Source organism: Sinocyclocheilus anshuiensis, unplaced genomic scaffold, assembly GCF_001515605.1.
Source record: "Sinocyclocheilus anshuiensis isolate Anshui unplaced genomic scaffold, SAMN03320099.WGS_v1.1 scaffold454, whole genome shotgun sequence".
Taxonomy (NCBI): domain Eukaryota; kingdom Metazoa; phylum Chordata; class Actinopteri; order Cypriniformes; family Cyprinidae; genus Sinocyclocheilus; species Sinocyclocheilus anshuiensis.
The window spans coordinates 3,331,118-3,346,048 of NW_015548217.1; the positions used below are offsets into that span (position 1 = coordinate 3,331,118).

Genomic DNA, 14,931 nt, shown 5'->3' on the forward strand with positions numbered 1-14,931 from the left:
TTATTGTGGCAAAATTTATGTTTTGTTGAATTTGGAACCTTTTTTTTTTATTTAGTCTGAAGCCCTGTTAGGTGTTTTTTTTTTTTTTTTTACAATATTGAGTGATGGTAATGGAATTATAGAACTGAAAAAAAACCCTTAAAAATATTAAAAGTTACTGAGCTTTTGAGGAAAGAAAAAAATTGAAAAATAAATGACTAACCACCAATGTGAAGCAATGCATACCCAAAAATGAAACTAATGGAAATGATAGAAAATACGTTTTTAAAAAGCCAAGTAGGGCAGGGACTTGGTTTTGTCCATCCGCTAAGATGTTTTGCCACCTGAAAATGGAGGCAAACCTCAATGCAAGCCCACAGTTAACTGCAAATGTACCTAGATATTGAGTGCAGATTTGCAAGTATTGTGGCAAATTTGTATGCTGAATAAACTCTAACTTCAAGATGTAAAAAGCTACTGAGTAACTGGAGAAAACAAGGGTAAAAATAAAACAATGAGCAACCAATATGAAGCCATGCAGGCTTAAAAATAAATTACAGAAAATGAAAAGTTTAAAAAAATCTATTCTGAAGTTGGAAGTTCAGCTGATTGAAGTTTATTACCCGTGGGAACAACGTAAACTCTGTTCTTACATTAATAACTCCACAGCCTGAGGAATTGTAGGTGTTTCACTTTAACCTTTCACTCTAAATACCAGTCCTATAGCCCAAGGGAGGGCAAGTATTTAAAAGTCTGTCTCAGAATGTAGAGTTTCTCAGCCGAACTAACAGGCCACGCTTTGAAGGTGGGCCAGAGCCATCGACTGGTCCAGTAATGAATTAGTCCATTGGAGGAGGCTGTGCATGGGTGGGGCAGCAGATCAAAGCATGTTTCTCTTATTGCCTGCACCTCAGGTGAAGTTGAGGCATGCAGCCAGTTGGGGTGATACACTGTCCCTCACATCACCAGGAATGCAGAGAACTTCGTATCCCTCTAGAGTCGGGTTTCACGGTGAATGCTATAGATATGATTACATGCATGCGCTGAGATCAGTCATTATGAAAAATGGCTGCGGTCAAAATACACATTAAGCTACTGTAATAAAGAAAGGATTCTTTAATTCGGAGAGGATTGGCTTGGTCATTCTTTGGAATTAAAAATTATTATATAGAATTATATAATAATACAACATCTATAGTATTAAAGTAACATCTTACAACTAAAAGCTAGTATCTGAATGCTAGGTAATGATTGCTTTTAAGTGTGATTGCATTAGAAATCCTACCATACAAAAAATAAGTTGCCCACAATTGCACAGTGGTTGCAATGAAATGAAGGATTTTTTTCTTCTGAGTTGTGACGTACTGTAACAGATTATCGAAAAAGGAGAACAAAAAATTATGACGAGAACTTAGTTCTGTCCGTTGGTTAAGATAGCCATCGCACTCATAAATAGTTGCAAATCTGAAAGCTTGCAGTTGATTGCAACAAAGTGGCAAAAACTGTAATAAATGAAACAAAAGCATGGATGAATTATTCACAATAAATAACATGCATTGAGTGAATTTTCATTTCATGCTGACTTTTTTTAAAAAACGGCTTAATACACAAGTGTACAATTATTCAAAATTAAAGTATGTTTATAATGTTGTTTTCTGTTCTGATTTGGACACAATGTTAAAAAAATAATCCTGACTGTATTAATGTGAGAGCTTTTTAAAGCATCATATATGAAAAAAAGAAAACCAAGCCTCCATTTGCCATAACTGGACATATTGCAGTGTGAATGAGAGGTCGCATAGATTTCTATTTTATTTATGTTATTGATTTAAAAAGTGTTTTTTAAGGTTGTTGTTTGCAATGTTTTCACATTTAGTCTGATGTTGCAAATAAAGCCCGGGCTTCATAAACCGGGAATGTATCTAGTGTTGTATTGAATAATCATAGTATAGACTTGTAAAATGCACAATTTCAGCCATTCAAATTCAATCATCCTGTCTTCATCAAGGACACATTGAAGCTATGCTAATAGTTTTTGGTCATAAACATGGCCTAAAACCCACAAAACTTTAAACTCCAAATATTAAAAAATTGAAGTTCCCTATTTTTCTTTATATGCAATGTAAGAAACAAAATACAAATAACATCCTATTTTCTTACTTATCCCTCCACGGGACCTCACTTATGAGACTCAGTTAGAGATGATCTCCTTTGGACTCTAATTTTGACCAGAATAAGCAAAACCTTTTTGGTGCCACCTTAGCCATATGAAGGGATTTGGACTGAGGAATTATGCCAATATTCAGTTGACTGTATAATTCGTTTAGCTAAACCAAAATCTGCCGAACATAATTTGGTGTGCTTCGTCATTGCCTGCCAATCACCAGCTTTCAGTGGGTAAAGATAAAGCACTCATTCGGAATAATAGCTCCTCAAACGTGCACTGGGATATGATCCTAGTCAACAAAAAGCACTGTGAGAAAATCCACTAAATAGCGCAGAGGCTCTCCTGAGAACACCCACTGTATGAAACAAACATCAGAACACATACAGAAGAGCCACTGAGACCTCATCTCGCTGAGCTGGATTACTTTCCTGTGGGAACAAGTCGTTAAAGATCCATATTTGCCGGTCTCAATAGTTGCGTTGTATTTACTGTGCAACCACCGAGTGTTAATGCCATAATCGCACAGCTCTGCTGTTTGTCAGACAAAGTGGGCTGTCCCTTAAAGAGCTCGGCGATACAAGCAATGCAAACTGGGATATGTTTACATCATTCCAACACCTGTTTTTCCCACAAGTTCTTGTGAATGGTCTCTCTGTGATGCTGACTGGGGAAACTTGTGAGACAAATGATCTTGGGTTGTGGGACCTGTTGTTATCTGTTCCTCTTGAGTCAACACAATTATTTGTGGTAGATCAAGAAATCATTATCGCACACAATAGTGCGCTTAATTCATAAACATAACCTCATTGGTTTAGCATGGAGGAACAGAAGCCAGCACATTTCCTGTAATAGAAATGTTGGAGAGTTCGGATTATAGATCTAATGATTTATATTCATAAGAAAGGAAGTTGTCTTTCATTATCTTTGGCAATAACCAAATCCTGAACGTCTGAAGATGTGAGGAATGTGGCTAGACTTTGTGGCTTTTGATTAGCCTTAATGATCTACCAAGAGGGAAGATCTGATGAGATCGCAAAAAGATGTGGTGGAGACGATGAGAGAGAGTAAGCCACAAACCACAAACAAGACTAATGAGATAATACGTTTGCTAGCTAACAAGGTACCTGAGTACTCTTCAGATTGAAGAGAAAAAGCGTGAAGAAAATCCCCAGGGTGACATTTAAAAAAAATGATGGACAGCCGCAAACTGCCAAATCATCAAGCAAGACGCTGATTTAAACTTTGGACAGAGAAAAACGAAGAAAAATGTGCATCTACTGTACCTTACATTTTTGGAAAACTCCAGGAAAGTACCTATACAGAAAATATTCACTGCAGTTTCCAGCTGAAATGAACATTAGTGGCAGTAAAACCCTAAAAATTAAACAAATTATGATTATGGGACAGATTTTGGATTAATAAACACTTATTTTTGCACAGTTCCTTGCACAATACGATGTTATGAGCTCAAAACACTTACAGTGTGTTCACACCAGACGCAAATGTAATTATTCGCGGGAGTAGATTACATACAAAGTCAACGCAAAGACGCAAATAGAGGTGAATTCGTGCCGGGCGACGCGAAATGCGCGACGCGTTTGTCGCGAACGCACGATATTTGCCTCAATCGCGTCTTCCGCGCAAGTTCAAAATTTTCAACTCGAGCGAAAATTCGCATGACGCGTTCTCGCGCAAGCCAATCAGCGAAGAGTTTCTTGACACATCCAATTGAATCAGACAATAGAAGAGAGCATTATTGTAGCCGCTGTTATTATATAGGTCGGGAGAATAGAAAACAATTAAAATCAGTTGTAGTGGTAGTTGCATTTTATTAGCATGGCTACAGAGATGCTGCTATCAATAAAATAATAGTAATATCAGTGTATACAGTAGTAAAATGTAACACACACATTAATACAGGATCTTAACGTTACTCATCCTCCTCTGGATGGTGCTGTGAACGCAGACACGTCGGCGTTTGGCTTTCCATTGTAGTTGGAACTTTTTGACAACAGGTACAAAACAGCGATTGTAGTTATCTCCACCATGGTTGATCGTGCTGTTTTTATTCGCGCGAGTGACACGAAAAACATCCCACAAGTAATGTAGAGCGAGTGACACGATGCGCATATTCGCTTCGAGTCTGGTGTGAACACACCATTAGTGTGTTATGTGTAAGCCAGGTTAAAGAGATGGGTCTTTATCTTTAGACTTTGTGGCTTTTGATTAGCCTTAATGATCTACCAAGAGGGAAGATCTGATGAGATCGCAAAAAGATGTGGTGGAGACGATGAGAGAGAGTAAGCCACAAACCACAAACAAGACTAATGAGATAATACGTTTGCTAGCTAACAAGGTACCTGAGTACTCTTCAGATTGAAGAGAAAAAGCGTGAAGAAAATCCCCAGGGTGACATTTAAAAAAAATGATGGACAGCCGCAAACTGCCAAATCATCAAGCAAGACGCTGATTTAAACTTTGGACAGAGAAAAACGAAGAAAAATGTGCATCTACTGTACCTTACATTTTTGGAAAACTCCAGGAAAGTACCTATACAGAAAATATTCACTGCAGTTTCCAGCTGAAATGAACATTAGTGGCAGTAAAACCCTAAAAATTAAACAAATTATGATTATGGGACAGATTTTGGATTAATAAACACTTATTTTTGCACAGTTCCTTGCACAATACGATGTTATGAGCTCAAAACACTTACAGTGTGTTCACACCAGACGCAAATGTAATTATTCGCGGGAGTAGATTACATACAAAGTCAACGCAAAGACGCAAATAGAGGTGAATTCGTGCCGGGCGACGCGAAATGCGCGACGCGTTTGTCGCGAACGCACGATATTTGCCTCAATCGCGTCTTCCGCGCAAGTTCAAAATTTTCAACTCGAGCGAAAATTCGCATGACGCGTTCTCGCGCAAGCCAATCAGCGAAGAGTTTATTGACACGTCCAGTTGAATAAGACAATAGAAGAGAGCATTATTGCACTTATTATTAATGTATCCGGGTCATGCTCCCTCACAAGGTTTATTTATTTGTTTGTTAGTTTGCTTATATATTTATTTCTGTAAAATGGTCTTTTGTACAATCATCCACACATGCACATGATAACATAACTTCAATAAAGTAACAGGATAGTTAACAATTACTTGTTTACATAGGATATATAATGTATTTTATATTATTTAGGCACTTACAGGATACAGTTTGTCAAAATATTCTAATTCAATATGCCATGGGAAGTCAATCTAACTTACCATTTTCTTGTATTGATATTATTTATTTCTTACTCCTTAACAGTTCATCAGGCTCTTAATGATTTAATCTATGCCATCTCTTGGAATAACCAAAGGCCAGGATTTTCATCACTCATTATTAGAACCCATTTTACACATGGCTCTCGATTCTGACTTGTACTCTCTTAACTGTAGCATTTGTTATAATAAGGCTATCTTACTAATCCTTACCAGGCCAATACTGACTTTTTTTAAAAATCTATATAGCATTTTTTATGAAAACAACAGCCTGCACATTTAGAAACAATACCTACAACATGCTACAGTTGTGATATAAATCTACAGAGAAAAATCTATTCCCCTAACAGATGATCTATTATAAATTCTACAACAAGTTAGACAAAGTTTACCACCTACAATAAAACATAATAATGTTATTAGCCTACAATAAAATGTGATGAATTATAGTTAAGGTGGTCATGAGCAAAACATTTTAACATTTTAATAAATGTCAGTGCTGGTGCAAGATTATGTTTTCTCCTCTTTCATCAGTCTTTTTAATTTATGTGCCTTTTTTAGATAATGTTCGACTTTCTCCATAGCATTTTATAGTGGCAATTTCTCAATGGAATTCAAATAGATCGCACATTTTACCATCAGCTTCGCGATGGGAATGGCTTGTGCAAATCTTATCACACTTTTCGAGCGTGCCGGTGAATGTGCACAGAGTATACGATAATTCACACGCCACTCATGAACTTCAGTCATATTGCGCTGATAACTGTTCCTTTCGGTTTAAACGTGAAGTTAGCACTCATAAAAGTGCCGAAGGCGCAATTGAAATAATTAATTACTAGGCTGATTCTAGGTTTCCATTAACCATGGCATAAATATATGGGGGGGGGGGGGGGGAAACCAACAAATTTTGACATTTGCGTCACATAACTAGCTTAATATGTACAGATGTTCTAAAGTAGTAAACTTGCTCGTTAGCGCACCTGGTACAGCACTGTATTTGTGATGTGGCTTACATGAAGAGTAACAGTAAAAGAACTCAAAGACTTGTTGAAGCACACATCTCATCTGCTTTTGTTAACATAATTGGTCAAGTTTAGGTTAAATGTGGCTGAGTATTAACCTTTTAGCACCACTCACTAGACATTTCATTGAGCTGTAAAAGATGTTTTGGCCTTTTTAATTGTCTTTTTGGGGTTTCAGACATCTTTATAGCAACAAAGTTATAAAACTGAATATAACTACACAGAAATAATTAGTCATGTAAAATCATGTACACAAGCTTATCTTATGTGGCCATAATATTTAAACAGTGAGTACACTGTAAAAATTGACTGTGAATTTAACGGTAAAAGACTGTAAAAATGCTACAGTAAAAACCTGTTAAATGGTTAACGGTAATTTCCCCTACTATATACGGTGAAAAACTGTATTGAACATTACATGCATTGGACATTGATTTTACGGTAGTATACCGTTTTTGGAAGTGTAAAAAGACCGTATAATTTACAGTGAATAACCGTAAATTGACATTCCCAGAATTCCCTGCGTTACATTTCAAATTTTCAGTTTCATGTGTGTCACCATGATGGTGTTTAGTGTTTGTGTGAATGACACTGTGCACCTTCTATATATGTTATTATTTAAAAGCTGCTTGTGATGGGCTTTGGTTCATCATGTGACTTTCTCATCACCACCTGCATTTGGTGATTATCAGTGTATTACAAAGGTACAAAACAGATTTCAGTACTTCAATAGGTTGGTATATTAACATTATATCAGTTAGTGAAATTACGGTATTTAACTGTAAATTTAAGTTAAAACCGTAAAACCTAAAACGTTGCTACCATATTTTTTATGGTAAAATTCCGGCAACCAGAGCTGCCGTTTTTTTTTTACCGTAAATTTTACGGAATTTGTTTTACAGTGTAGTATAACTTTTACAGATTGGTCCCATTTTCTTTTTTGAACAGAGAAAAAAAGGTCTAATTGTTGTGGTAATGAACATTATGCATGTATGACCTTAACATATATTGGATTCAGAATATTCCTTTAACCAACCTGTCACTCTTGCTTCGATTGAAGATTTTTGATTTCCTTGCGTCTTCAACACAAAGATACAGTGCACTGCCTACCCACACGCCAAATGAAGAAGTTGACAGGTGTGTTCTGCCAGTGATAATTATTGCAATCAAACCCAACACCTGTTTGCTGCTCTCCTCTCCCACATGTATGCTGTTAGCCCCTTGACATATGTCACCTCTCAATCTCACCAGTGCTAATTCAGCGGTTAGCACAAAGAAATAAACACAGATGCTTCTGGCAAACAAAAAAGATGACCAGCAACGGCTGGGACTACGAATGTAATGTTTTCATATCAGTACTTTCAGGTAAGCTGGTTTATTTCAAGGTGCAAATGTGAATTTGATTCTACTTTTTGGGGTAGGACAACAAGGGATGTGGACTGGAATCGTTGTATTGGCAAATAAACAATAGTATGTGTGTGGTACTGTATCAGGGTCTTAGCTCCCTTTCCTAACATTGCCTGTGTTTACCATCAAGATATGTTCCTGATGTGACCAGAGGGTTTGCCTTTTTCCTCTTTCTAAGTCGGGCTACAGTGAGATCGCTTGATAAGCCTTCGGCCTCCCCTTTGACGGCGGCTGCTCTCGGTCACGTTAACACGGCCCCATTACCCATTATTGGCTCCCAAGGGCCAAGCTTGAAAAACAACAGAGGATAACTTAAAATCTGTTAGAAAAAAACTCTCTGTCGATAATTCTCAAGGAAGATGGAAAAAACTCTTATCTGATTGACTTTACTGTAGCAGTTCCTTAACTAAGAGGAGGGCTTTTTAATGCATTAAAACCTTGAACTTGGCAGAGAGGGAAAAAAAGGGTTAAATGATGCAGAACGGTTCTGTTTCACCCCACATTGCAGGTGATTATGACCTCTCGAAATTCAATTCTACAGCGACTGTACCTCCCAAATGAGCAAGTCCCTGCAGAAATAAGCATAATAAAGTACTCTGGAATGAGTGCTGCAATGCAACGCACATTAGGCAAACATATTGTTTTAGCAAGTTTGTCTGTTTTAACAATTCAAGATCCCATGCAAAAAAAAAAAAAAGTGCCTGTTCCAGAAAGAGTTCATAAATTACAGAGAGTAATAGGAAGAACAATGTTTTTGAACCTTGAACATTGTATAGCCCATGGCAATTTATGCTGAGGAATTCAGCTTTGAGGTTTGTCAGAAATGATGGACTCTGCTGGTCTGAACTGCCTAGAGTCAGATGGGGCTTCTCTTGAGATTGTGAAGCTTTCTATCATCCACATAAGCATATGTTTTTCAAATGCGTCCATCACCACACTAAGGCAAAACCTTCAAAGAACACAAAGTTGTTGATGAGAAATGCTGATCCTAGAGCAAAGGAAATGCCTGAGAGTCTGGAATTGAAGAAATGTTGATAAGACTTTGTATTTAGCCTGTATACTATCTATACTAGAGTGATGTTTCCCTTGTCCACTTGTAATTTACTTGTGTATTTATTAAGTACACTTTTATTTAACTTAAAAGCTTTTTTGGGATGTATTGAAAATGTGTATTTTATTGTTCTTTAAAATTCAGATGACTGATTTTTGTGAGTGAGTGAGTGAGTGAAGTGACATGTGGCCAAATATGGTGACCCATACTCGGAATTAGTACTCTGCATTTACCCATCCAAAGTGCACACACCCGGAGCAGTGGGCAGCCATTTTTGATGCTGTGGCGCCTGGGGAGCAGTTGGGGGTTCAGTGCCTTGATCAAGGGCACCTCAGTCGTGGTATTGAAGGTGGAAGAGAGCGCTGTACATTCACTCCCCCCACCTACAATCCCTGCTGGTACGAGACTCGAACCCACAACCTTTGGGTTATGAGTCCGACTCTCTAACCATTAGGCCACGACTTCCCCCATTTGTTGGATTCAACAAATATATATATATATATATATATGTGACTCTATACACAATGCTAAATCCAATATACTGAAACTGTGAGCATTTAAATACATCAGGATGGGATTTTTAGTTGTTTGACATTGGAGTGCACTTGAGTCACATGAATCAGACATTTCTAGTGAAGGTGAATTATTAATAATGATTAAAAACAATTTATAAGTTTAAATATTGTGTTATGAGTTGCATCATTAATGAAGATAATTATCATCTGGTAATGAATGTCTGTTCACAAGGATGAATAATAATAGTAGAGGTCATTACATTTTATGTTGAGTTAGATTTCATTGACTGTGAAAGTAAAATTTGCATAAATGTACTTTTTTTGAAGTTGTAAATAAAACGGATTACTGGAGGATGTTTTACAAATAAATGCTATTTCAGTCAATTTTCAGGTTTAATTCAATGTGTTGCTGACTCTTTGCAATTGTTTATATATGAAAATACTATTATATATGAAATACTAGCAAATTCTGAATGAGACATTTCTACACTAGTTTTTCTAGTGTAGTAAGATGGAAATAAACAACTAAGTAAATAAGTGGATGGATGGATAGATAAAAGCAGGAAAAAAAGTGTAATTTTTTCAGTTGTGCTCAAGTAAAGTAGCTATAAATTCCTCAAAATCATACTCGCAAAGTAGAGTAACAGGTACTTCACACCTTTCATTATAATGAACAGACTTCATTTAAAGTTTCTATTAAATCCTGAAAGACAAGGTACGAAACTGCTTCACTTGAAATCAGAACACTGAGATATGTGTTTTTCAGCAGACTGTACACAGCTGCCTGCAGGTGTTAAAGCAGTAGATTTGAAAAACTATAGCTTGTCTTTCTTCAGCTATCCTCAGGAAAGGCTTTAGTCTACCTACCACAGGTAAAGCACATGAATAGGTCTGATCTGCCCCTTCAACTAACTCTCCGATACAAAGCACGAGGCTTTAGGGATTACAGAAAAATCTCCATCGGGCCTCGGAGCTGTGGTCAGGAAGGGTGGGGCTGCCGTGGCCTGCAACCGAAGCAAATAAACTCCCTAAAATCTCAGTATCATAACCCTCCGTCATTTTGCATCCGTGACATCATAGATGTTTGTACACTGGCCTTGCCATGCTCCAGTAACACCAGGGATGGCGGTAGGACCGAATGACACAGATCTCGCCAATCTTTGTACAGCACATTCAAATATTCGACGGAAACCTGGCCTGGACCTCAGTCGGTGGCTTAGCCCGGGGCAACGGACCGCACAGTGGCCTTCTCATTGTCATGCATCAGTGAGTGCGAGGGCCCATGGGGTCACATTGCTCGGAGGTTCATCCTCTATTGTTTTTGAGCTTCTGAGATTTAAAAGCCTGACTTTTTCTCCCGCTTCTTCCACTCCTCCCCCGCTCGGCCATCTTGTTACCTTCCAGCATTGAGGGCTGGAACGTTTATTGAGCTTCGTCAACAATAACGACAACGACTTGCCCACCCGTGTACCCGCCCCTTCTCAAACAATGCTGTCCCCGAATCACCAATCTAGGCCTGCCAGTCATTCTAACCCAACCCATGGCCCCCTGCGGACTCGGGAATGCCTGAAGAGCCACCTGATTTTTGTGTTTTTGCCACTCCTTGAGTTCTCAGGGAGATTAGCTATAAAACTGGAGGGGTGCTAGTCTCCTATCAAACACTCCAGCTGTTTCTTACGTAAATATGAGGGGTGAGCCTAATTTAAACACTCATTAGTGACATCCACTTTAAATAAATAACCCTGATGTAATCAAAAAGCTATGTTTTTATAAAATAATAATGAAGTGTTGATGAGATTTTTATCCTTTTATTATTATTATAATTTTTTTTACAATAAAGGATTTTTTTAAAGTCCAACAATATTTGGAATTATTGTATTATAATATGTTGCAATATAGACTACCAGTCAAAAGTTTGGATTCGTTCATTCATTTTGTTCATTCGTTCATAATTTTTTTCTCTCCCAAGCTGCATTTATTTGACTGAAATACAGTGAAAACAGTAATACTGTGAAATATTATTGCAACTTATATTTATATATATATTAGTGCTGTCAAATGATTAATCGCGATTAAACGAATCCAAAATAAAAGTTTTTGTTTGTAAAATATATGTGTGTTCTGTGTATATTTATTATGTATATATAAATACAATATTTTCAACAATTTGAAAATATTTACATGTATTTACATGTCTATATTTATATTCATATAATTTATATTATAAATAAATATATTTAATATATAAACATAACATATTTTTTGAAATACTGCATATACATGCATGTGTGTATTTATATATACATAATAAATATACACAGCACAGATACATATATTATCTAAACAAAAACTATAACTCTCTCTCTCTCTCTCTCTATATATACAGTATATATATAATAATAATAATTATTATTATACTTATATTTGTTCCTGTAATGGCAAAGCTGAATTTGTAGAAACCAGTTTTAGTGTCACATGATCTCATTTTAATGTGAAAAAAAACTTTTCATCATAGATAAGCATAAGCATATCAATGATGAAAACTTTTTTTCAGTATTTCATATTTTTGATACACTACCATTTGAATTATAGGTGCAAGTAAGACTTAAAAAAATAAAATACTTTAATTCAGCAGGGATGCATTAAATTGATCAAAAATGACAATAAAGAAAATTTAATGTTACAAAAGATTTCTGTTCATTTGAACATTTTATTTGTCAAAAAATTCTTAACCAAAATACTAAGTAGCAAAAACCTGAGTACCAAGTAAGCACAAATCAGCATATTAAAATGATTTCTGGAGGATCGTTTGAGAAATAAGACAAATAAGATGACTGTATTGTGTAAACAGCAGACTGTAACTTAAATCATTATTCACTGAAAAACGTTGTCAATGCTGTGTTTCTCAAATCAAATATGTATGTATTTATGAATTCCAGAACCAATGATATTTCACATTAATGTCCAAGCTGTCAATCATAAAATCATTGTGCTGAAAAATAACATCATGATCATAATTGTGGCTCCCTAGACTGAGAATTAGTCTACTGCTAACCTTAGCATGTGGAATGATGGCTTTAAAATTCAAATTCTGGTATTCAAAACTGTTCAAAAGTATTTTTATTGAAGTATTTTCTAGTTCAAACTATTTTTGACCAAACATTATGTTTAGGACATAAGGAACATATAGGGGACGTAAGTAAGAATGTGCAATGTGGATTGGTGGGAAAGCATCTTGGATCCGTGTCTACACTGTAGGTACATGTGCACGCCACATTTCAAGCATCGCCCTCCAGTAAAATCAAACTGTGTTACAGAGGAAATAACAAAACAACAGCAACAACAAAAATGACTCCGTAGACCGTGGTCCACATAAACAAACAGGAAATTAGATCCCAGTCAGCAAAGTCAAGAAAGAAGAAACCTGTTTCTCTTAAACGCATTGAGATTACCTGACTAAATTTCAGTCATAGAGCTGTGCAGTGATAGGGGTGTTGGGATAGGGACCACATGGTACGGGGCACACGGGGTGTCTGGGCTTTATCACCCTGACTGACAGCCGGGTGGGGGCACAGCCTCTGGCAGTTTAATAGCAGACCCTTAGCCCACCCACCCGACCCTGCCCAAAACCACCATCTTGAAACACCTATATTATGCTCTCAGGAAAAGGGTTAATGAGGGAAAAAGGTTCCGGAATCAGGAGCTATTTTTGGATTTAGGATTTTAGGCAGTCAATGCGTGAGCACGAGTGAGATATTGTTTGTAATATTGAAGTTTATACAAAATTTCAGTCATTATCTCATGTCAATGCTATTTTACTATGATGACATATTATTTAGTCCTTATTAATATTTTGAATACATTTTTATTTAATACTTTACTTTTATTTTTAGTTAATGTTTTTGTTTTAATTTTTATTTAAATGTGCTTTTATTCATTTTTATTTCCGTTTTAGTTTTTGTTATTTTAGTATAGTAAGTTTAACCTTGCTGAACTAGCTGAAAAAAAAAAGTTTAAGGTTTTTAAATTTTACTTCAAGTAATAATTTTTTTTGTTTGTTTTAGTGAAGACAGAAAATAACTGTCATTTTATTAATGAATACATATTAATGTGTTATATTAAAATAAACACATTGAATGTGGCCACTATTATAAACAGACTGCAGCTTAATGAGTAGTAGCACTATTATCAAATATATTTAGATTCTTATGCATGAAATATTAGATTACTCACCATGCTTTAATGCCTTTGTGCAATTCCCATGAGCCGGTGTTCGTTCGTTACTAAGCAATTCAGCAATTATGTAAGTTCAGTGTTCAGTGATCCATAGTTCACTGCATGTAGAGGGGAATTTTCATAATGCGCCATATAGAGTGGAGTTCAATAGTATGAGACTACATTGAAAATAAGCCATTTAAAATATAACACAATCTGGAAATAAACAGAAAGTGTTGAAAAAGCATACCATTAAGTTCTGCACTTTTTCTAGGTCACCAATCAAATGTAAGCAAATTTGTGACACTGACCGTGTTAACATTTTCAAATCACGCTGGATGAATGGATCATCAGGTTTTCTCAGGTTAGCTCAACTGATTCTGTAAGCAAAATAAAAACTTCTTACATTTACATTTATGCATTTGGCAGATGCTTTTATCCAAAACGACTTGTGTTGCATTCAAGGTACACACTTTATCAGTTATTGCTTTCTCTCATACACAAAATAATGTTAATTTTTGTTAATAATATAATTTGTACTAAACTAGAAGAAAAGGAAAAAGACTAAACACACTTGCATGCTTGAATGAGAAGTGTAGCTCTTGCAGGTGCACTTTTTGTACATCTCAATGTCTGTGAAATAAACCAGCACCATTTATTTTGCATGTGTGAAGGAAACCACTACAAAACGTAGGCAAGAGTAACTTGGCAATGATAAATATCATGTCTGGAACGGCTGCTTTCCAGATGAAAACAGCTAATGAGGAAGTAAGGTGGAAAATCAGTCAAATCAGGTGGGTTCAAGGCAGGTGGGCTGGAGGTGTCCACCCATCACCGGCCTGATACAAACCAGAGCACCTCAGAGCTTGTAGTTTAAGTCATATTCTCTCTCATGCAAACACTCAAAATAGATGTTCGTTCACACACGTGCTGAAACAAACATGGTGTACAACGGTACTGTTTCATATAAAAAAAGGAACGAGTCGAAAAGTGCACAGAAACAGAAAAGCAAGGATGTCTGGCCAACTAGAGGAAAGCCAAGTTTTGAAAGAAAGCCTGGCTGTTAAAGTCAAGTGAACAAACCTGTGATTACACTGCGCAAAATAAAAGCCATTAAGCAGTTAAAGTAGAAGATAACATCAGCTGCGCAAGTTCAAAAACCACTAAACCAAGTGTAAACTTTCTTTTTGATGTCTCCAGGACAGAAGATCTCAAATTTGTGACCCTGGACCACAAAACCAGTCTTAAAGGAACACTCCACTATTTTTGAAAATAGGCTCATTTTCCAACTCCCCTAGAGTTAAACAGTCG

General features: G+C 36.4%; 1 long non-coding RNA gene across 1 annotated transcript in view; it reads right to left on the minus strand.

The window, feature by feature from the left end:
• Nucleotides 1–854: 854 nt before the first annotated feature.
• Nucleotides 855–14,931, minus strand: part of LOC107653951 (uncharacterized) — a 24,273-nt gene continuing 10,196 nt past the window's right edge. The window contains exon 3 of the long non-coding RNA XR_001630288.1: nucleotides 855–997. This is a non-coding gene — a long non-coding RNA (uncharacterized LOC107653951). The remainder of the gene's footprint in view (nucleotides 998–14,931) is intronic.